Genomic DNA, 23,493 nt, shown 5'->3' with positions numbered 1-23,493 from the left:
ACTGCCTTTTTGATTCCTGCAATTCTTTGCGTACCTTTCGCAGTGTTGTTTGGATGTGAGTTATCCGTTCCCGCACCTCTGGCACAGATCCCTGGCCCACAGGATGCTGGAAGGGGGTGAAGTCAGGATGATAACCATATGTGCAGTAAAAAGGCGTGTGTTTCGTGGATCTATGAAGCGCACTATTATAAACGACTTCCGCCAACCACAAACTGTCCAACCGCGCTATTATAAGCGACTTTCGCCAACCACAAACTGTCCACCCAAGCTTCGGTTGCAACATCCCCATAACACCTGACATACTGTTTTAGAGTCTGATTGACCCTTTCCGTCTGGCCATCTGTTTGGGGATGGAAGCTGGTGGATAGGTTTGAGGTGATCCGCAGAGCAGAACACCATGACTTTCAGAAATTCGCGGTAAATTGGGCGCCCCTGTCTGATACTACCACTTGCGGTAATCCGTGTAAACGTACTACGCTGTGCAGCAGTATCTTTGCTAATTCACCTGCTGTCGAGATCTTCTTGCAGGCTATGAAATGAGCTAGCTTAGTTAAATAGTCCACCACGACCAGGATAACGGTATGCCCCTTGTCTGGAGGCATTCTGACCACAAAATCCAGTGATATTTGTTCCCAGGGACGGACTGAAGTAGGGAGGGGTCGTAAGAGGCCCACGGGTCGGGAGTGTGGGGTTTTCATCTGACAACACACCGTGCAGTCTCCGACCCAGGTTTTTACGTTATTCATGACCGTGGGTCACCAGAACTGACGACGTATTCACTCTCTGGTCTTCTCGACGACGTTATGTCCTGCACTGGGCAAGGAATGACACCATTCGAATACCTGTTTTCTCAAGTTAAGGATAGGCAACAAAATTTGATTTCCTCGCACTGGGATTCCATCTTTTATAGTCCACTCCTTGTTATGTCCCAGCCATAATTTCCATTTGTCGTGTTTGATGTTGTGGGCGACGCTCCTAAGGAATTGCTCTGTGACGGTGGTGTTTATCACATTCCGGGGATTAACAATGCCGTTTTCAGGCGGGGCTTCGGAAGTGTCAGGAGAGGCTTGGCGACTGAGCGCATCTGCCTTTTTGTTTTCACTTCCCGGGCGAAAAGTCACAAGGAAGTTGTACTCCGCAAAAAAACGCATCCAACGCAGCTGACGAGGAGACAGGTGCCTGGCTGCTGTCATAAACTACAGATTGCGGTGATCCATAAAAACAATGACTACGTGTTTCGAGCCCATCAGGTACTGTCTCCATTCCTGGAACGCGTTCTTTATGGCTAGCAGTTCTTTTTCTGCTATGGTATAGTTGCGCTCTGCGGGATTTAGCTTTCAAGACATAAAGGCCACTGGATGCAACTGACCTGTCTCTAGATGTCGTTGTGAAAGTACTGCTCCCACCGCATATTCGGATGCATCTGCCTCCACTATGTACGGTTGGTCGGGATTGGCATGTCGTAGCACCGGAGCGGATGTAAAGGCGCTTTTTAATGCTTCAAATCCTTGTTGCGCTTCCTTGGTCCAGTGAAACACCACCTTTTTCTGTAGCAAGCGCGAGAGTGGAGCCGCCAATTTGGAAAACTGATCGATAAAACGGCGGTAAAAGTTGGCAAAGCCCAGGAAGCATTGAATATCGCGAACCGTCTTGGGAGTTGGCCAGTCCTTCACCGCTTGTACTTTCCTTGTGGACATCTCCTGCCCTGAAGGTGTTAACATAACCCCGAGGAATTCCACGGTGGTGACACTGAACTCGCATTTGCTGATTTTACAGAACAGTAGGTGGTCTCGCAGAGCCTGTAGTACGGTGCGTACATGTGACCGATGTACTTCCGTGGAGGATGAGTAGATCAAGATGTCATCTATATATACCACCACGAAACGATCAAGGAATTCTCGCAGCACATCGTTGAGGAAGTATTGGAAGGCAGCTGGCGCGTTGCAGAGGCCAAAGGGCATAACCAGATATTCATATAGACCGTAGCGTGTTTTAAATGCCGTCTTCCATTCATCCCCCTGTCGCATTCGTACCAGATGGTAGGCTCCATTTAGGTCTAAACGGGTGTATATAACGGCCTTTTGTACTTGCTCCAGAAGGACAGGAATGAGAGGCAGAGGATATCGGTTTTTCACGGTAATGGCGTTGAGTGAGCGAAAGTCTACACAGGCGCGCAGCTCGCCGTTGGCTTTGGGTATGACAAACAATGGGGATGCTGCCGGTGATTTGGACACCCGAATGAACCCTAATGCAAGGTATTTATCCAAGTACTCCCGGAGATGGAGGTTCTCGGGTTCGTTCAGGGCATACTCTCTTCCTGCGGGTATGATCGCCCCTGGCAGCAGGTCTATTTGACAATCGTACTGCCGGTGCAGTGGTAGCGTTTCTGCCATGGTTTCATTGAACACGTCCGCATAATCTCTATATTCGTCGGGTAGTGACACCGGAGGCTCAGCCGCAGTAGCGATGTGGTGTCTCTCTGCCAAAGTCATCGCAGGGAGGCTTTTGAGTTGCAGGTAATTTTGAAGACAATATTCGGACGTAAAAGTAAGGGTTTGGTCCTCCCAGTTTACCTGGGGGTTTTGTTTCTTCAGCCAAGGTAATCCCAGGATGATTCCATACTGCGGAGCTGTAATGACATTGAAGACCATCCTTTCTGCATGGTCTTTGCCGTGGAGGACTTCTAGATCTTCGGTGCAATACCTAATGGGACCAGCCTCCAATCGTCTCCCATCCACCGCGTACACCGCTTCTGGCAGAGTCTTCTCGTGTAACTCAAGGCCTAATTCCACCGCGTGTTCATGGTCAATGAAGCAACCCGTTGCCCCAGAGTCTAGCATTGCTTGCACCGGCCGCCATTCGTCTCGAATACGGAAACACAGGTTCAGAAAAAAATGGTCCTTCCCACTAAGAGGGTACCTGTCCAAAGAAGGGATGTACGTCCGGCTTGAAGAAGTCCCTTCATTCGTCCTCAAGCTTGGTCGTTTCCCGCTGTCGATGTATATGCTACCGGCAATGACCTTCTGGTTTCCGGACGTGGATACTTCGTTCTCAGGGAACACTCCAGGATGAAATGGCCTTTCTTACCACAGTAAATGCAGAGACCATTCTTTCTGCGATGTTCTCTCTCCTCCGAGGTGAGTGCCTCACATACCATTCCTATATCCATGGGCTCGGTTTTATTGGGCGTGTGGTTTTCTACTCGATAGGGTGTATCGTATCTAGGGGGCATACGCTCCTTCCTCTTGCGCTCCCCTTTGCGTTCGCTTAAGCGATGATCCAATCGTAATACAAGACTTATCAAGTCTTCGCATGAGCCAGGTTGGGGGTCTATTTGGGCCAAGATGTCTTTCATTTCGTCTCTTAGCCCTTGATGGAATATGGCCGCTTGTTTTGCTTCGGGCCACTCGGTTTCAGTAATCAACCGGCAGAAGTCATTGAGATACGTGATGAGATCTCGGTTTCCCTGTCGTAACTCCAACAAATCCCTGTCCGCGGAAAGCGTGGCTGCCCTGCGATTAAAGGTTTTCTCAAATTCTTTGATAAAGGAATCCCAATCGTAAAGCAGTGGGTCGTCTCTCTTTACCAACGGCACTGCCCATTGTGCGGCATCCCCTGCCAGATACGAAATGAGGAATGCCACCCGGGCATGGTTGGTAGTGAAGGCTTTTACTTTGCAGGAGACGTGCAGCATCACCTGCGTCAGGAACACCTGGACCTTACTACTTTCCCCATAGAACCTTTCTGGTGTGGCCAGGGGAATGGGTGTAGGTATCTCCACCACTACAGGAGTTGTGTGTGTTGCCTGCGCTATGCCTGCACTAAAAGGGTTCGTCTGCATCCTATCTACGACTGCTTGCAGGGCGGCTGTCTCGGCTCTAGAAGCCGTGAGTTCAGTTTGCATTATGGGTAGGGCGGCCATGATGTCTTCTAATGTGGCCATATTCAACTTGCGACCCGGAGGATGCTTATACGTGGGCCGGTTACTCTGTCGCAGCCTTGGAACCTCAGGGTCGTATGTTGCTCTTTATGGTCCACCTCACGATACCACCACGGTCTGGTTTACATTCACAGACTCCATGGAGTGATCAAGCGGGGGAAGGGAAGGATGGGGACAGCGGGGAGGGAGACCTGTAATCAAGAGAACATGCGCTAAGTTACAAGGCTAATACATAAACAGATGTCACAAATGCCTTATCTAAACACATGCAATGCAGGCCCCTTGTGCATAGGAATTGTACCTGTAATAAAAAAAAGGCTTCTGCTTGTTTCGTCAACAGTCAGAGATTAGCAGGCTTCACTCAAATCTAGGAACAAGAACCACATGTGATTATCAAGAGCGTGCCCCCACCCTCGTGGCCCTCTCACAATCGTGCCACAATAACACCTACCCCAGGATGAGCGGAGCTTGGCTTTACAGGGGTGCTGGGCTGACGGAGATGCACGTTCCCCTGTAGTAAAACAACATAAACACAGCCCCCTCTCACGAGTAGCTAATTAAAGTGTGTTTCTGTACTGAGTACCTTATTGCCACATAGAAAACCTCAATTGGCGTTAAGCACAATGAATTCAAAGTTCGCTTCACAAATGTTCGATACGTCTCAGACCACAAGGAATTCTGAAAGCTCAAGGCGTTCGTTTGAACGAAAATAAAAGGTTTCTTTTTGGTTGTCTGTCACACACACACCCAGTTTGATTCACAATAGTTTATATCCAAAGGAGGTTTACTCTGAACCCATTTCCGGGACCTGGCCCAGATTTCCACCTGCTCGAAATGTTGCGCAGATTAGCGCCAGCACGCTTTGTTTCCTTTTCCTCTCCGGGAATGAATTCCCCAGCCGGGGCCCCTCGGGATGGAAAAAGCCCGCCCGCAAGAATCCTGCAAAGGATTCCGCCAACTTGAGAGGTTCAGCTCCAGAGAGATATCTTGCCGCTTCCGCTGTGAAGCACTTTGCCAATAACACCCAAGAATGAGTTTCGGTGCTGACGCACCCTTACCGGACCTTCTTGCAGCGTCTGCTTCCCAGCGGCTGGAGTAACCGGCACCCACATCGAGTGTTCTGCCCCGGAAATACTATTCTCCCGGGTGCGCGTCGACGTCAGTGACGCGCCCCTGAAAGGGTTCCTGGAAAGTGTAGTCTGGGGTTTTTTCGAGGCTCGGTTCTTCCAACTGCCTCATCAGTGTCCTCTAGCGTGGCTCCTGACATAAATATTGAAGAGTAATGGGCTCATTGAGGATCCCTGAGGGACCCTGCAAGAAAGAGAACAAGATCTAGATGAAACCTTCTCCAGCATGACTGAGTGTTCTCTGCCTGTCAAAAAAGACTGAAGCAAAGTGAGAGCTTTGTTGGTAATGCCAAGTTTTTTGAGTCGAGCAATGAGAGTGGCATGATCAACTGTGTCGAAGGCTGCCGACAAGTCGAGAAGAATAAATGATGCAGAGCCTCCTCTGCCCAAGATAGTTCTTAACTCATCTGTGGTCTTTATTAATGCTGTGTCTGTACTATGCTCGTCTCTGAAGCCGAATTGTGTAGGGTTCAGTAAATGTTTTAAATGAATAAACTGTGTCAGTTGAGTATTCATTCGTTTTTCCACAATTTTTGCAGGAAATGGTAACCTGAAAACGGGACAATAGTTTGCTGGGTTATCTGGATCTGGGTTAGGCTTCTTAAGAAGTGGCAGAATAGTACCCTTTTCCCACATATTAGGAACGATCCCACTACTAAACATCATATTAAAAATGTTGATTAGATATGAGGCAATAGGAACAGGGAACTGTTTAAGAGTGGAGGGGCACAGGGGTCATAAGGTGACCCTGTTTGGTATAATTGATCAAATTAAGGACTTCAGATACTGTGGTAAAAGAAAAGTGACTGAAATTAGATAGGGAGCTGCTAACAAGAAGGTCATGAGTAGGAGATTGAGTTATGGGGGTGGGGGGGAGGGGGGGTTAAAGCTAGAGTCACCTGTGCTGAAGGAAGTGAATTGCTTATAAATTTGACCAACTTTGTCACAGAAGTCGGAAGCTATTTTTTCACAGAAAGATTGGCTATTATTAAATCCTTTAGCTTCTGGTGCTTTGATAACTTTATTTATGACCTGGAAGAGTTCTGTAGTAGAATGCTTGGAGGCTTAAAGTTTTTCGCTTTAAAAAAGGTAGATTTGTCATTGATAATACTGCCTTATACTTGGCAAGGGAAAGTTTAGAGATTTCTTTGTCGTAGGAGTTATAATCAGATCTCCATCTCCTTTTAAGCCTTCTACATTTTTGTTTTTCAAGGTGAAGTGTTTCTGTGAACCAAGGAGCAAATTGTTTCGATTTGTTTTGGCTCAAAAAATTATTAAGGACTGTTTTGGATATGGCAGAGTTTAGCCAATCTGTATAGTCGGCTGTAGCCTGATTTGGCGAATTATATCATAGTTGGTTTTCGTCCAGAGTTGATGTGAAGTGGGATTAGAGGCTACTGTTCTGTTTTGAATAGTGGAGGGAACAGTTAATTCGAAGACAATAGCTTTATGGTCGGACCATGTAAGAAGGAAAAACTCCTAGACAGAAAAAAGTGGTTATTCGAAAAAATGGGATCTAATAAATGACCAGCACGGTTGGTGGGCTGATGTAGTAATTGAGGAAGATTGAAAGTATTCATGATATCAAGGATAACCTCAGTATCTTTATCCTCCACACAATCCAGATGGAAGTTTAGATTACCTAGTTAATCTTTGTCTAAAATAAAAATGATGCCCTATATGGACCTAAAATTGTACCACCAATCATGACCTCATACGCCACAGGCCAGCATAGTTCACCTATCTGCCCCCCTAACTCACCTACCATGGGCGATTAATCAACCAATCCAGCAACTTCTGAAGAAACATCTCAGTGCCAACCTTTGACAAGCAAACCCGGTCCTGTAAGAACAAACGCTTACCCTTCAAGCAACCATGAGGTATGGCCGACAGCCTGAACAATGTGAACAACTTACCTATTTTATTATTTACTCACTTCACTGAATCGTTAGGGGCCTTGACCGACTTACCATGCCTCCACTGCAACCTGGAAATGATGTTGGACCATGCGAGCACAGCCTGTGGATATTTTCTCCCCAGTCAAGCAAATTCGGACCTCACCAGTTCAAACAAGTCCCTCCAAGTCATTGCCACTGAGAGAAACCACGATGACCCCAGGAGGCGTATACCCCTGTGATACTAGGGTATCGAATGTCTGCCTCAAATGGGCCAAACAAAGCCCTCCTTGTCCACAAAAAGTCAGCCGATATCCTGCCTGCATTGCCCTGTCAGCAAATACACCTACCAAATATAAAGCCGTTGTGCACCAAATGTAAGAATGGTCCACTACTAGCTCTTCTGTGATCTCCGTCACCTCCGCGTTAACAGGGGTCATCAAGGAACCCAGCGGCTGACTCCAATCCACATGTTTTACACCAGCATCGACAGGAGAACAGAAAAGGAGAATTGAGGGGATTAGCAGTAGGCTCTACAGCATGGTCAGTCTTACATAGCGCCTGTATCAATCCGAGGTCCATCTGCAAATCTGTTGAACCGCTTGGCCTGTAAGGCCCATTGCTGCTGCAGCAGTGACAGCTCTTATCCTGAAAGAGTGCAACTCAAATTCAGTAGGGTAAAACACCGCTGTCCTCAAAGCCTGATTAAGTATTTTACTGAACTGAAACCGGGTCATAGGTGTCCCAACCGTATGCACCTGGAGGGACCCCGATTTCACCGGGCCAATGTGCTAGGAAAACCTTGAGGTTAGCCAGCAGACAGCATGAATTGACTGGCACGCTATGCAAAACGATGTGATCGCCCCTGCCAGCCTGATCTGTCTTGAAGCGGGAAATAGTAATTGCTGGGAGCCATTAATTCACTGGATGTCAATATACTGCAAGACCCCCCTCAATGACCCTTTTGTTTTTGGGCACCCTAAGGGCCCCATAAAAGGCTAGAGCAAATGCTGTCCTAAGAAGGCGTACCTCAACGGGTGACCTGCAAATGTTTTCAAGGACGGCCATGATTTGTGCTAGTTTTGCTGTGTCAATAGGGCTTCTGGACTCAAGCTTTGCTCCCTCCAGATGCTTCCAACCCCTCAAAGCCTTCTGGACCAGGAACGTGTTTGTCCCGTCTGTGTACCCGAACATCCTTGCAAATAAGGATATCACTGTGGTGCCGCATCTGGTGCATGCAACTGACTGTCCCTCGCACCTCAGAAACCCCAAGAATGCCATAACTGATTAAGGACAAACCAATCCCCAACCCCCAGCGCACCCCAGGAAATTGCAATATGCACAAAATGTCCCCTCATAGGCACGCCTCGTCCTGGGTGCTAGACTGGCTGGCACAAGGTCTGGTAAGCTTGGGCACCAATAATTGAAGAAAGAACCCCTAGGCAACTATGAGTCTAAACAATATATAAGACCAAATAAAACACAAACATGATATTAGAAACTCAGTGTATACTTAAATTCAATAAAACTTCATTTTATTAATGCAAATTCTTTAAAGATTATAATAGTAAATGTTGAAGAAATTCCATAAATTCTCTAAGGATTATCATAGTAAATGTTGAAGAAATTCCATAAATATTAGGTGCTAAACAATAACATCACAACATGATTCAGAAGGTGAACAAAAAGAAGAATACAATCAACAGACGTGCATATCGACAGAACACAATAATGACAATAATTAATATTCAAGGAAAATAATCAGGAGGACAAAATAGATCAAATGAGCAATGATTTAATCAAGTGGCTGGATGATGAATCTTCTCAGTGTCTACGTGCATTTCGGCATGCTAGACACCTTTTTCAGGAAAGCCACAGTAATTCCACAATGAGGTAATGCGTGGACCAAACAGAAGAAAGTGATAGAATATGGATACTAATATAAAAAAAGGTTGGGACTCTCAAGCATTATCGTAAGGCGCTTGACCCCAAGAGTCCTTAAGTCTGAATAAAAAGTCAATGAGAAGAGCACCTGGCCCCCACAGTTGGTCCACAAAAGGAGTAGGGAACTCCACTGCTCCTGGGTGATGGTACCTGAAAGTGCATCTTGAAACTAGAGAAAGAATCAGCTTGGACATGCTTGGCTTTAAACAGTACAGTAAGCTTCAGAAATAGCAAAACAATCTGCCTTAAAAGGCTAAGGATCATTTTACACTTCGCTGCCTGTAGGTTGATGCAGTCCACCACTGTCATGTTGTCAGACCAGAATACTACTGACTGGTTGTAGAGCTGCTCTGGCTAATGGAAAGGGCAACTAGAATGGGGGAAAGCTCAAGAAAACCAATGCAGGCCAGACTGCACCCAATCCCTGGGCCACCTCTGAGCACACCATGCTGGCCCCCGAATAGCACTAAAACCTTCGCTGCCCACTGCATCAGTGAACAAACCTATCTCTTCATTGTTCCGGGGTGATCTGGGCCACACCACTCTCCCAGTAAACTCAAGCAAGAATGCCTCCCAGATCCTCATATCCTGGTGAACCTCCCATGACAACCTGGCATGATGGTGTTTCTTCCTCAAACCAGACATGGCCTGCGCATTCGACCGTGAAAATGGGTGACCCATGGGAATAATGCATAAGGCGATAGTCAGATGCCTAACCACCACCGGCAATTGGTGCAACATGACCTTCCTAGCCCCCAGGCATGTTCTCAGGGATTGGGAAAAAGTGTGAACCTTTTCTAAGGGGAGCCATCAAGACCCCAGCGGAAGAGTCTAACTCAATCCCCAAGAATGTAATGGTAGTCACAGGCCTAAAATTCTTACCCTGAGCTAGGAGCACCCCAAAAATCTCCATCAGTTCCTAGAAAGACTGCAAGGCTTCAGCACACTCTGGCATCCCGGGGGACCCAGAAACATGAAATCGTTCAAGTAGTGCAACACCCACTGATGACCCAACTTCCTCCTAAATACTCACTCCAGAAAAGTGCTAAACATCCTCAAAATAGGAACATAAGACCGAGCAGTCCATGGACATGCATTTGTCAAAATAAAATTAGCCTTCAAACTGGAAGCCCAGAAGATGGAAATCCTCCTTATGTTCCGGGAGCAAGCGGAAAGCTGCCTCTATGTCTAATTTCTCTAGAACAGACCCTGGTCCCACCTCCTACAGTAACTGAATTGCCTTATCCAAATAAGCATACTTGACCAAGTATAAGCCCCCATCAATAGACTCATTTACTGACTGACCCCTATGCACTGACAGGTTGTGTCTCAATCTGTATTCCCCAGGCTCTTTTTTGGCAACTACCCCCAGGGGAGAACCAGACAAAGTAGTTTAACGGGACCGACTCGGAAGGGCCTGTCACACTCCAAAGATTCAACTCCTTAAGGATCTTCGCCCTAGCCAACCCATGATTGGACCTCAGTGACTGCTGATTTCTGCCATCATACCCCGCAGCTGGGATTCAAAAGCCTCTTTGAAACCCTGATACAATGCCTGTGGTGCCATGGGATTATTATATATGTTGAGCCATGGGACCATTGCCAACCAATTGACCGGGGAGGGGGCTTTGACCAACAGGGGGTGATCATTTACTGTTTCTCAGCACCCATGTCCTTGGACTTTCTGAAACACTTTAACTCTGGGTGCGATGGCAGGCCACAGAATGAGCAACAATGTTTGAATTTGCAGGTCCTCGGGGGCCGGTAACAGGATCGTTTGTTATAGTCTCAACATTAACCTTTCCCCCACCCCCACACGGGCTGCCAGTCAACCCCGAGCCTGCCTGAAAGGGTTGATTAGGTGTAGCATCAACGCACTACAGTTTCATGAGAATGCAGCCAAGTATTTACATCAATCTGGTTCCAAGCCAGCGTGGGCCTAGTGGCCTTGATCCTCCTGAACTCCTTATCCTAATTCTTCCAAGCTGTGCCGCCAAAGTCATCATGCATGCCCACTATTCTATTCTGGTGGCACACAAGTTGGGCCCCAAACTATTATACTGCACTGCAATAATGGCCTAGAATATGGAAAAACCTTTCACCCAATTCACCAATGTGTCCTCCACCAGCTTTTTGTAAGGCCAGAGGCCAAAGTCCCTAGAGTGAGAGCACTCTTTGCATCACTTGGTCTCTACTCGCTCGGGCCTATCAACAAGATCAAACATGTCCATGTAAACATCCTTTTAAAGGTTTTCTTATATTTCCATTGTGACATGCTTACACAACAGGTCATGCTCGAACGCACACCCCCCCAAAGAAATTGCAGACAATGGTGCCGTACCTGTTACTGTGGATTCCAGAGTGGGAAGAACAGCCCGACCGCCGCAGTTCCCGCAGGAGGCATGCTAATAAGCGACTCAATGACCGGGGATGACATTCCTTTAACCGCTGGGTGAAGTTGTGGGGCACCACCGACCCCTGCCACAGACATGTCACCCACCTGCACTCCCTGACACCCTGATGGACCTGCGGCAGCCTGCGCCCTCGTGTTAAGCTGAGGCACCCCACTGATATCTGCTACAGGGGCACCAACCACTTGCACCCCCTGACTGTTAAGTTGGGCCTCCAGCCTCCTGGACCTGTCCACATTATCGCTGTCTGACACACCAGCTAGCGCATCCCCCAACAGGGGAGTGGACAACATTTCCACCTTGGACAACCAAGGCAACACGCTAGTTAAGTTTGCTACTAAATCAACTGCCCCGGCCCTCTTTCTGCAGTAATCTTAATCGCCACACAACTATTTCTATTCTGGACAATATTACCACTCGCACCACCACAGCAAAGATACTACCCTGCGATACTCCTTCACCAGACCTACCTTCCAAAGGGGTCAGTGGACCGCCCACAGCAACCACCGCCAACGGCTTGCGTGTTCCTTGGCCCCTGCCCCACTTCTAAATTTATTGTTTCATAATGTGTGCAATTTCTAGATTCTCTGTGTTGGAGTCTGGATTTTGTATCCTTTAAAAAGGAATTGTGAAATGATGTAAAATGAACTACTTACAAATGGATTTAGAAACTTCTATATCTCTACAGGACGCCCACTAATATGAAGCTCCCCCAGAGATATACCAGAAACATCTGCAGCAGTACGTAAAGCAGCATTCTTATCACACAGTGGTTGAATTTCAGGGCATGTTCTATAAGGTATTTAGCGGACAATGGGAAGACTTAATAGTGTTAACCGCACTTTAATTCTCATGGAAAGTATGAGAAAGGATGACATGTTCTTTAGCCGGCTTACCAGACACAGAAGAGACAAGTGTCCTCACAACTGCCTCCTGGAAGGGATCACCAGTTTGGGAAACTGAATTGCCTCACATGAAATGTTGTTTGAATCTTGTTCTCATGAACTCCTCTGTCTGCAATCCTACTACATTGTTGTTTTTTCTCCTCATTGGGATATTTTGTAAAGAGTGTGTTTTTGTGATATTTTGTCAAGTATGTGTTACTGAAAAGATGACAAAGACGTGTAGAAGTCCTCCAGTAGTTTAATCAGGATACAAAGAATTGGACCACGGTTATACAGCAACACAGCATCCCAGCAGTGGCACAGCTCCCCAACTGCCAAAGCTCCCCAAGTTCCAGAACCTCCCCCGCAGCTCATCCCTGGACACCTGGAATGTACACATGCATTCCAGACCCCAGAGGAGAAAGCAAGATAGGACAAGAAAAGGGAGGACAAAAGAGACATGGTAGCCCACAACACATCCCCTACCCTTAAAAATAAAGGATGAAAAACTTATATGAGAAATAAAATGCAAGGAACAGAACATGTGGGATCAACATTATTCCTTAGCAACAAAAGGAATGAGAAATGGCAACAACAAAATATACATTTCAAGACATACAATAAACTTATTGCCACACAGCCACATTCAAATGATAAAGAATACATTTCAAGACATAAGATAATCTTTATGCCAATTCGGCCTACATCTTAACCTCCTACAAGTGCCGGAACCAGAAGCACCTGTAGCAGCATTACCATAAAACTCCTTAGAACCCGATTCACATGCCTGGTCAGATTCAGGAGCATCAACACCAGGCTCCCACTTAACCAACCTTGACATGCTCCATACATCACCAGAGTCCAACACAACCACATTCCTCCTGACCTCCCTGATGACAAAAGGACCCATAAACCTAGGACGCCCCTTCTTCAGCAAACCAGGATTCCTGATCAAAACTTCGTCCCCAACACACCAGCGTCTAAGGGATGTGGAATTCCTTTGATCAAATCTGCGCTTATATTCACTTTGATAGACCCTTCTTTTCACATCTACCTGCTCATCCTTCCTCAAATCATTCACATCCAGCTTCAACCAAGCAGGACTCAGCTTGTCATGAGCCTTTCTCCCTCTCAAAATAGAAAAAGGAGAAACAGAAGTCAGCCAATTCGGGGTGGTACGATGAGCCCACCATGTTTCCCTGAGCATCTTCTTAAGAGAAGTTCTAGTCTGTAGAGCCCTCTGGGCACAAGATTTAACCAATTTGTTCATACTCTCCGCAAGACCATTAGCTTGCGGAGAATACAAAGCCGTCTTGAAATTAATGATAGACAACTCCTTTAAGAATTTGGACATCTCATGCGAGACAAATTGCACCCCATTATCAGTGATAAGATATTTTGGAATACCTTCTCTGGAAAACTCCTCAGAAAGAAATTCAATAACAGTTCGGGTATTTACAACAGAGACACATTTAGTGACTACCCATTTAGAGGTGTAGTCCACCAAAAGCAACACATAACGCTCATCAGGAGGAAAAAGCTCAAAAGGTCCAGAAATATCCAAACCCAACTTGGACCATGGCTCAGAAGGAACATCTACAGGTGAAAGAGGCGCAACCCGAGTCTTTTTACTCTTGTCACTGTTCGCACAATCCCAACAATCTTTGACAGCATCCTCCACCTGTCGATCCATCGTTGGCCACCAGTACCACTCACGCACCCTGGCTTTGGTCAGATTCCTCCCCAAATGCCCCTCATGTGCCAAATTGATAATCTTCCCCCTGAGTCCTTGTGGAGGTATTACACGATTACCTCTTAATACTTTTTCATCAAAAACACTCAATTCATCCTTTATCTTAAGAAAAGGTCTCAAGGACTCTGGTACCTCCTTGTCCATTGGCCAACCTTTGACCGAATACTCCTTGAGCAACTCCAAATCTCTGTCCTCATGAAAATTAGAAGACCACTCCTCAGAATCAACCGCAGATTCATGCACCCATGCCACCAAAGAGTTTTCCACCTCCACACCTGGCTGCTCCAACGGCAACCTTGAAAGACAATCAGCCATTGCATTCTTCGAACCTTGCACATACTCCACTACAAAATTAAATTCCATTAACCCTTCCATCCAACGCCTGATCCTAGGTGAGATATTATCAGATTCCCTGCAGGTGAAAACTTGACACAAAGGACGGTGATCAGTTCTGATGACAATAGGTATGCCCCAAAGATAAAACTTAAAGTGATGTATAGCCCAGAAAACCGCCAATGCCTCCCGCTCAATCACAGAGTAGCGTTCCTCCGCACCCTTGAGTGAACGAGACGCAAAGGCAATTACTCTGGATTCACCATTCACAACTTGTGATAAATTTATGATTTATTTTTAAGGGTAGGGGATGCAATTGCTGCAAAATTTGGAACAAACTTGGAGCAAAATTCCGCAAGACCCAAAAAAGATCGCACTTGATCTTTGTTGATAGGCACAGGAGCCTTCACAATACTCTCAGCCAGATCCAATTTAGGACTAATTCCACCAGCAGAGATGGTATGTCCCAAATAACTTACAGATGACACTCCAAATTTACACTTCTCCTTTTTGATCACTAGACCAGCCTCCTGCAGCCTCAGTAGGACCATCCATAAATGTTCATCGTGTTCCTGTTGGTCTCTCCCATACACCAGGATATCATCTTGAAAGATGAGAACCTTCGACAACCCCTCAAGCACCTTATTCATGACCCTCTGGAAACATGCCGCAGCAGAAGCGAGGCCAAAAGGCATACGAACAAACCTAAAGGCACCCAGAGGTGTCACAAAAGATGTCAAGTGTCTCGAATCTGGATGGAGTAAAACTTGATGGTATGCAGATGACAGATCCATAACACTAAAACACTTAGCATCCTTGATAAGAGCAAGGGTCTCAGAGATGTTGGGCAAAGGTTGTCTGTCAACCCAAATGTGCTTATTAAGTCCGCGCAAGTCCACACACATGCGGATCCCCTTGCCACCATCCTTGGGAGCTAAAACGATCGGGGCCAACCATTCAGAACACTCAATTTCCTCGATGACTCCCAAACCCCTCAACTTATCAAGTTCATGCTTTAAGGGCTCCATCATTAAATGTGGAACCTTCCTTACTCTGGAAACAAAAGGTTGAGCATTTTCTTTTAATATAATCTTGTGTTCAAAGTTCCTAAGTAACCCCAACTCATCACTGAAAACTCTTGGAAAACATGAACTGACATCCTTGTTAGACAACACCTCTCGAGACAAAAGTAAGACTTTCTCTGGAGAGTTGGGATTCAAAGTAATCCCCATGTCCCTCTGGTGCCTCCAGCCCAGGAGATTGTCACCCCTCTTCGCCACATAACCTTCCCCACAGTTTCCCTATCTTTATATTGAATTTTCCTGACTACATAACCCAACACATCTATTCTGACACCACCATACCCCACAGGATTGATGTCAGGAGGAAACAATTCAAACTTGTCTAAACCAAAGACAGCATCCCAATTTGCATCACCCACCATAGTATAAGGTGAACCAGAATCAGCCAAGACAGGAAATAGTTGACCACCAATCAATACTTCACAAACAGGCATGTCTAAATCATCACCATCCACAAGTCCATTCTCCTTGATACTACAAACAAACTTTTTCTCTTCATTGACAAACCGTACCACTTGGTTGCCCTTGTATTGACAAACCCTTGCATAATGCCCCTTCTTACCACATTTATTACAAGTCACAGATCTTGCAAAGCAGTTTGAACTATTGGGAAGATGCCTGTCACTACCACACCTAAAACACTTAAAACCAGGCCTGGTATTCTTGAAACCGCTCTGTTCAGAATTAAAATTTTTAGAATTAGAACTAGCTTGTTCTGACTCTTGAAATTTCCTTTCCTTGTCACATACACTTCCTTTGAACCCAAGCTTATTTTCCTTAGGGTCATCTTTTTTCAAATCATTTTTTTTTATCTCATGAATTGCTTTTTCATCAACCGAAGCATCATTAGCTTTTTCAGGCCTCATCTCCCGGACCCACATATTGGTGTTTTCCATCCCTTCAACAATGGCTAGGGTTTCTTTAAGATCAGGATTCTTTGCTAAAAGTTTCTGTTGGACTTTTACATCATTCGTACATCTCACAACCTGGTCTCTGATCAAGGAATCAGTCAATTGTTCAAACTCACAAGTACGAGCCATCGTTTTCAAGGCCGCCACATAACTATTAATTTTCTCTTGCTTACCCTGAACTCTGCTAAAAAACTTATGGCGTTCTAAAACCACATTAATTTTAGAGCCAAAATGTCTTTCAAGCATCATGATGGACATATCATAAATGTTCTCCGGTTCACCTTCCCCACGACCAAGAACAATTTCATCCAAACCATCATATACATGTCTGCCCTCAACCCCCAAATTATGTAACAACGTAGCTTGCTTGCGTACCGCTGAAAATTTCTCTCCCCCAATGGCCAACAAATAGGAATCAAACAAAGGTTTCCATCTCTTCCATGGCAAGATGGGATCACCAGATTCCGAAAGAAATTGTGGAGGTTGTGACATTCCAGTAGCCATGATGCAAAAGAGAGAAGGTGAGGAAAATAAACAAATAAATAATAAACACCCAAGTTAAAACTTACATGAAAAGACCAACTATGTTGCTAATCTTGAATGATGTTGGTGAGTAAACCTCACTAAAACCAACAGTAAACAGTACTTTAACCAGCGTAACCAAAGTTCAATGAGAATATTCAAACAATCAAGAACGCAGTAAACTCGAAATGCACACTGGAAATGCTAGTAGCGATAATCCCAGAGATATGCTCACATAGGAAATAGTCTCATCCCTAAATATACATGTATTTACTTAAACAAATCAATATGTTGCTGGTTTGAATATGATCTATCCATCTACATTTTAGTGAGCTACAACGAGGAGGTGTGCGCATCACCGCGCATGTATGCAAAAAGAGCTCTCTTCTGCTAGTTCCGTAATGGTGCTGTGTATATTGTCACCTTACAATCTCTCTCGTGTAGGCTCTCGTAATGTGGCTCGAGGTACTGTCACTGCTCGAGGTACTGTCACTCCACAGGCTCTCTCCCGCTCCTGTATCGTTGCACGGGTACCGGCAGTCTACAAGCTCTCTTCAGAAGAATTGTGCGCATCAGCGCGCATGCTCCAGAGATCAGCGCTTGGAAGAACACCACCGCGCATGTATGAAGAATCAGCCTCCATCCCGGTTGCAGTGCGCATGCGCCGACACTGAAATTCAGAGCTCCGTGACTCCTCGCTCCGATTAACCTTCCAGATCAATATCCACCATCGGTCCGCAGCCTCAAGGAGCGAGAGTGACGAGAAATCGCAAGGCCCGAGCTGATCTAACGGCACAGATGATCTTCAGTGCAACGTTGTCAGGGCAACCGAGGTGAGCGACGATTCAATTAACCGTCATTTCAATTGCCTCCGGTTTCCTAGTGTCTTAATCTTTAAAAACTCCTCAGAGTGTGAGCAGCAGAACCCGGGTGCGATTAGGTGTCCATGAACGATTTTTCTCGCATTTCAAGCAGAACTGAGATCAGTATTCTTCAGTTTCTTGTGGGTTCGGTGGGGAAACCAGTGGTCCAGACACCTGTCCCCACACAGGTACAACTCGTCGCCAGTGAAAAGATGACAAAGACGTGTAGAAGTCCTCCAGTAGTTTAATCAGGATACAAAGAATTGGACCACGGTTATACAGCAACACAGCATCCCAGCAGTGGCACAGCTCCCCAACTGCCAAAGCTCCCCAAGTTCCAGAACCTCCCCCGCAGCTCATCCCTGGACACCTGGAATGTACACATGCATTCCAGACCCCAGAGGAGAAAGCAAGATAGGACAAGAAAAGGGTGGACAAAAGAGACATGGTAGCCCACAACAGTTACACTTTACAAATATCCCAATGAAGAGAAACAAGAGCATTGTAGTAGGATTCCAGACATAGGCGTTCATGAGAACGAGCATCAACAACAGGAATGGAAAAATTGTATCCTTTGAAAATACAAAGGACACAATATACAAACATTATAATAAACAGACATCTTATGTATTTGTCGAAGTCATACATTGCGAAATAAAGATAAATGTAGATAGACTGGAACATAAGTTGAGGACGATGAAAACAATATATTTGTACATGGCAAAAGAGATTTTGAGAGGAAAGCAGGGAGAAAATAAGATCTGCTTGGATCAAGCCTCTCCTTTGTAGGTCCAGGAGGGCTGGACCCGTGTCAGTTTGATGCGATAAAAACAAACCATGTAAACAAGTTCAATTTTAAATGACTTGCATGTAAATGTATACCTCATGGATATTTTAATATGTACGCAATTAATTCAGCTCTCATAGAATTACGATTGACATCCCTGGTTTAAGTGTGCATTTTATGCATCATTTTTTATTTCCTTTATTCTAAAAGTATTTTACAGTACCACTCCATGAACGATTAATGTGACAAGCAAATCTCACACACCCTCACAGGTACAAAACTGTAATTGACTACTTTACCATACAATTTACATTGCATACTAATCCTGACTTGCACTAAAGTTAACAGTGAACCCAATATTACTTGAATCAGAAAAGTTCATTCTAACTTTTTTCTTTTGAGTGAATTGCAGCAATATAAGTGTAACATTAATGCTAATGTTAGTATTCAGCATTATGTGTTAAGAATTGAGCATTCTAGACTAAGCAGACGATTTTCGATCTTACAATAATTCTTAATTAGATAGTAGTACTTTGGATGAATAAGTCGCCCATCTTTCCATCTTACTTCCCCCTTGGGTGTAGCGTACTTAATAGGTCTTGAGCTAAAGATCTTTTAAAAGGAGATGTCAAAGTGGTTATGGGAGGGCTGGATATGGTATGTGAATAATATTAAGGATAACAGTTGATTTAATTGTTACAAACTTTACTTGGCTTTTCGGGTACATTCAGGGTATGTACTCATTTCATACGATGTAATCGAGTTTTCTAATATTTCCTACCCACTGTTGTAAATGTATGCGTCTTGTAAAGCGCACTGCTGCCCTGAGGCGTCCTGGCGCTGTAGACCGCTGGGAAACCCGTCCTGGCTATCCCTGTGAGATGATCCCTCCTGGGTATCTCCAAGGTGAAACCAGGCATCCCCAGCGAATGTGGGGGGCCGTTGTGGAGATGAGGCAAGCTAATGCCCAGAGTTGCCGAGTGTGATCCCTGGTTAGAGTAGGCACCGAGACGAGAATTATCGAGTCCGCTGGCCCTGATCCACGACCCTGCCGTGTCGGGAATTGAACCCTGGTCCTGGGCCGTTCTCTGCTTCCGGGTCTGCTGCCTCTAACCAGTGAGCCACACCATTCCACTCGGGTAGTCATTGTCTGTTAAGAATTGCCCCATATTTCACTGAGTTAGAATATCACTTCACGCAATGTGTGATCCTCGTGATCTCAGCATGCCATTCGCCTGCTGTTGGTACAGTTTGAGCTCTGCAGTGACGGAGGATGCATAGTGTTGGGGGTGCAACTAGACTCAAACTTTGGCAGGGGCTAGCAGATCAACCACTAGAGGTAAGGATAACACTTCAACTAATGGGGCGGAGTTATCCTTGGAGCCAACACAAGAAAATATTGGTCAAGCCCAATACTATTTACAAGAAACTTGTTTTTGTGGATTTGACAATGCATTTAGGCTACTGGCAGATCTTTACAAAGGGGGATGAGTGATTCGATCATTCAAAAGCAGCTTCTACAAATTTTAGTATAAATCATTCAATAACCAGTTTTCCCAAAGTTATTTCAAGATGACGACTATTTCTGCCAATTCTCCCAAAATTACTTATGTGAAATGACAAAAAGCTCATGAAATATTTTTAATTCCAACTCCAGAAAGATGCTCCTGCGTGACTGTTGACCAAAGGTACTTTGTCATTCTGCTCTTCAGGAAGTTGCAACAGATGCTTGTTGGAGGCCATGCATATGAACATGTCCAAGAATATTGAACTTAGTGGGTAAAAGTACCTGATTTTGGAATGTGTGACTGGCAAGTCCAAAGTTTGATCCCTAAAGCATCTTGCATTCCTCATAAGATTGAATAAGTGAGTGCCAATCAGTTGGAAATATTACCACTGCCCCACATTGAGCAGTTCTCAAATTAGATGACCGAGACACGTAAATACAGGAAGCCACCTGGCCTAAAGAATTGGCAACAAAGGTAGCTGCCTTGAAATACCTTTGTAATGAATGGTGTTCTAGCATGCAACGGATACAAATGTTTCTTCAAGATCCAGAACACATAGAATGTGATGGGCAATGTCCTGCAAAGAGGTGACTTCAAAAGAAACAGTGCCTCCTAAAAGCATATGTGATCATAACAACAAACAAGCTTTCACTTTTGTTCTGACGCGAACAGCACATAAAGCGCCAAATACGCTAAAATATCGGTGGGGTTTTAAATCCTGTAGTGCTAATCTGCGTTTTAAAATGCAACATTGCTTATGAATTTCGCCAAGACTCCTTTGAGAAGATTGATCATATTCTCTGTAGTGGTTGTTCCTTAATGTCTTTACTAATTACAGAAATTAGCCTAGCTTGGGTTGAGAAAGGGGCACAAGAGAGGGACCACGCTGACAACACAGTTAGCAGTTTGGAACAAGTAGGCCACAAAGCAGTGCTTTTGCATTGGTAGCCTATGATACACAATGTGAGAGTTATGCTGCTTTTGACACTTCATATTTAGGAGACTTCCTTTTTCCGCAGAATTTGGTTTCCCAAACATGTTTCCCCCAAAGTCTCAAACAACACTATTTTGAATTCAGGATACCGCGGTGCAATGCCTTCATAAAGGAAGTGCAGGTGTCCTGCTTTTGCATAGACCCCATCCTGGAGAAAAACCACAATAGGCATACGTTAAAGCAAATTCTACATTTGTCTTACAGTGCTTTCTGAGAAATTATCATAGAGGCATTTGTTTAATGCGCAGAAGTATGCCTCTGGTTAGAAAAATGATATGTTCAGGCTTCACGTAGCTGAGCTATCTGTCAGTCTACCCACTGGGTAAGTCTTTAAAAACCTGAGCGATCCCTCAGGTGACAATTTTCCACTACTAAAGGAAAAGAGCCACAACCCATCATATCTGCGAAATTTGATCTAAATTTGCTCCAGCCCCGTCATTTAGTGTCTGGATGCACCCATTAAACATACTGAAAATCTATACATCCAGGATGAAAGTTCTGTTGATTTGTCACTTATAAAGAAATCTTGAAGCTGAACTAAGAACATCATAAAAGAAATGGAAAAATTCAATAAAGTAGATCGATTTTTCCAGTTGTCTTCTATTTTGCGCAGGCCACGGCGGACGACATTTCAAATAGATTAAACAACAATAGAGAAAAAACGTTGCTCCCTACATCCCCACTCCAACTGAGTTGTTCTAAATCGGGGGACTGATAGGAGGGAAGAGCCAAAATGAAGGGATGGCTTAGAGTTGGAAGCACGGAGATAAGCAGCTTGGGTCTGTTTCATATTAGGCTTTGTGGACAAAGCAGAGTGTCTAATAATTGGTTAGTTTGCTCATTTAAAGGAGGCTTGGGAGCTGGTATATGTCTTTAATTAATGGGGTAATTTGAGGCTTCATGGTGACAATAAATCAACTGAGGTTTGTAGGTTGCTCTTCAAATGAAACTTTTAAAAAAGGTTTGTGCTAGGTACAGTGGGATTGCAGATTACTACAAATATATGTTTTTAACACACTTGGTTTATCTTAAACACTAAGGGGTTGATTCCGATCTCAGTTGGAAGGGCTCTAAATCAGATTTGGCTTTGCCGAAGCCAATCTGGAGCCTTTGTTTCCGATCGACTGGTTGCCAGTCCCGAACAACCAAGTATGATGTCTGGAAACCCTTAGTGCTCACCAAATCGGTTCCGAAAAGCATTCGGAGAGATCGAACCTTTCCGGAGCAGATGCGTACAGCTCTATGGACTTGGTTTCCAAGTGAGCAAGTACGATGAACGATTCGGCAGCCTTTCCAAATTGGTTTGCCCGGAACGAAAAGGCTGCCAGAATCGTTCTTGGGGGCCCGTAGAGGGCCTCCCTTCAACCAGGGCTCTCAGAATCGATACCATGGGGTACCCATGGGTCCCCCCTGTCCATGCATGCACAGTGTGGTGGCCACGGTGGGGTGCCCACCACAGGGTGTACGCTTTTCCCCACTCATCCCTTTTTGCTATGGGAGCCTGTGTACGCGTTCGGTATACAGGCTCCCAAAGAGTTCAATGGGAGTCTGAGCGAACCAAGTCTGTCACCATATGGGTGCATCGGAATTGGTCACACGGACTCGCGGAGCGCAATTCGCTAGGAAGCCCTCCGGATCCGAGTCGTAAGGAGGGCTTTCCTAGCGAGATCCGAATTGGGCCCTAAATGGGCAGATTTTCTAAATCGTCCTGTGCAAAGTTTAGAAATGGGATTTACTTTCCAGCGCAAATCTTTATCTCCACGGGGAAGTAGCCCTAAAGTTATGCAGAGTAGTGTTGGTGCTGCTTTGCTTCAAGGTGGCATTCCATGGATGGTACATGAGCTGTGCCATGCTAACGCCCATGTTTTCTGATGCAATGCCCTATCTACTAACAAGGGTAGTCAGCGGCTTGTGCCAAAAAATTGCTCTATCTCGAGGCAGACATTAAAAAGGAGAAAGCATGTTATTTCTCCAAACTTTTCCCACATTGCACGTGTGCTACACTATACAGCACACATATGAGAAAAGTTTTAAAATACACCTCAACATAATATTTTCGAACAGTTTCTCAGCATAAACAAAAGGCTATTCTAACTAACAAATTTGGATACACAGGTCAGAAATAATCTATCCGTGACGAGATTTCATGGGTCTTCGAAATCAATGTAGATTTATGATTGGTTGGGTATAACAGTCTCCATGTATCTATGAACTTATAGTACCACCTTCATTATCATTATTCTTGTCTTCATATCCAGTTTATTCTGGTTTGGGGCCTAGTGTCAGGGTCCAGACTATTACTCATGAGAGTCCAACCTCCTTGAATAATCTTGAAACTTGGGAAAATAAGATATATTGTCAGTACTGGGGACGTCGATGGATCCAACAATCAGGAACGTGTCTAATATTTTAACTTTGACTAACACAAACCTGTCCTCGGGATTGGTCATTTTGTTAAAGATTTTGTGCGGAAGTGAACTCCTCATTCACATCACTACTTCACGCTTCCTCTGGTTTTTGTCTGTACAGTCTCTTTCCT

This window comes from Triturus cristatus, chromosome 9 (genome assembly GCF_964204655.1).
Source record: "Triturus cristatus chromosome 9, aTriCri1.1, whole genome shotgun sequence".
Lineage (NCBI taxonomy): Eukaryota > Metazoa > Chordata > Amphibia > Caudata > Salamandridae > Triturus > Triturus cristatus.
This window is presented reverse-complemented; position numbering follows the sequence as displayed.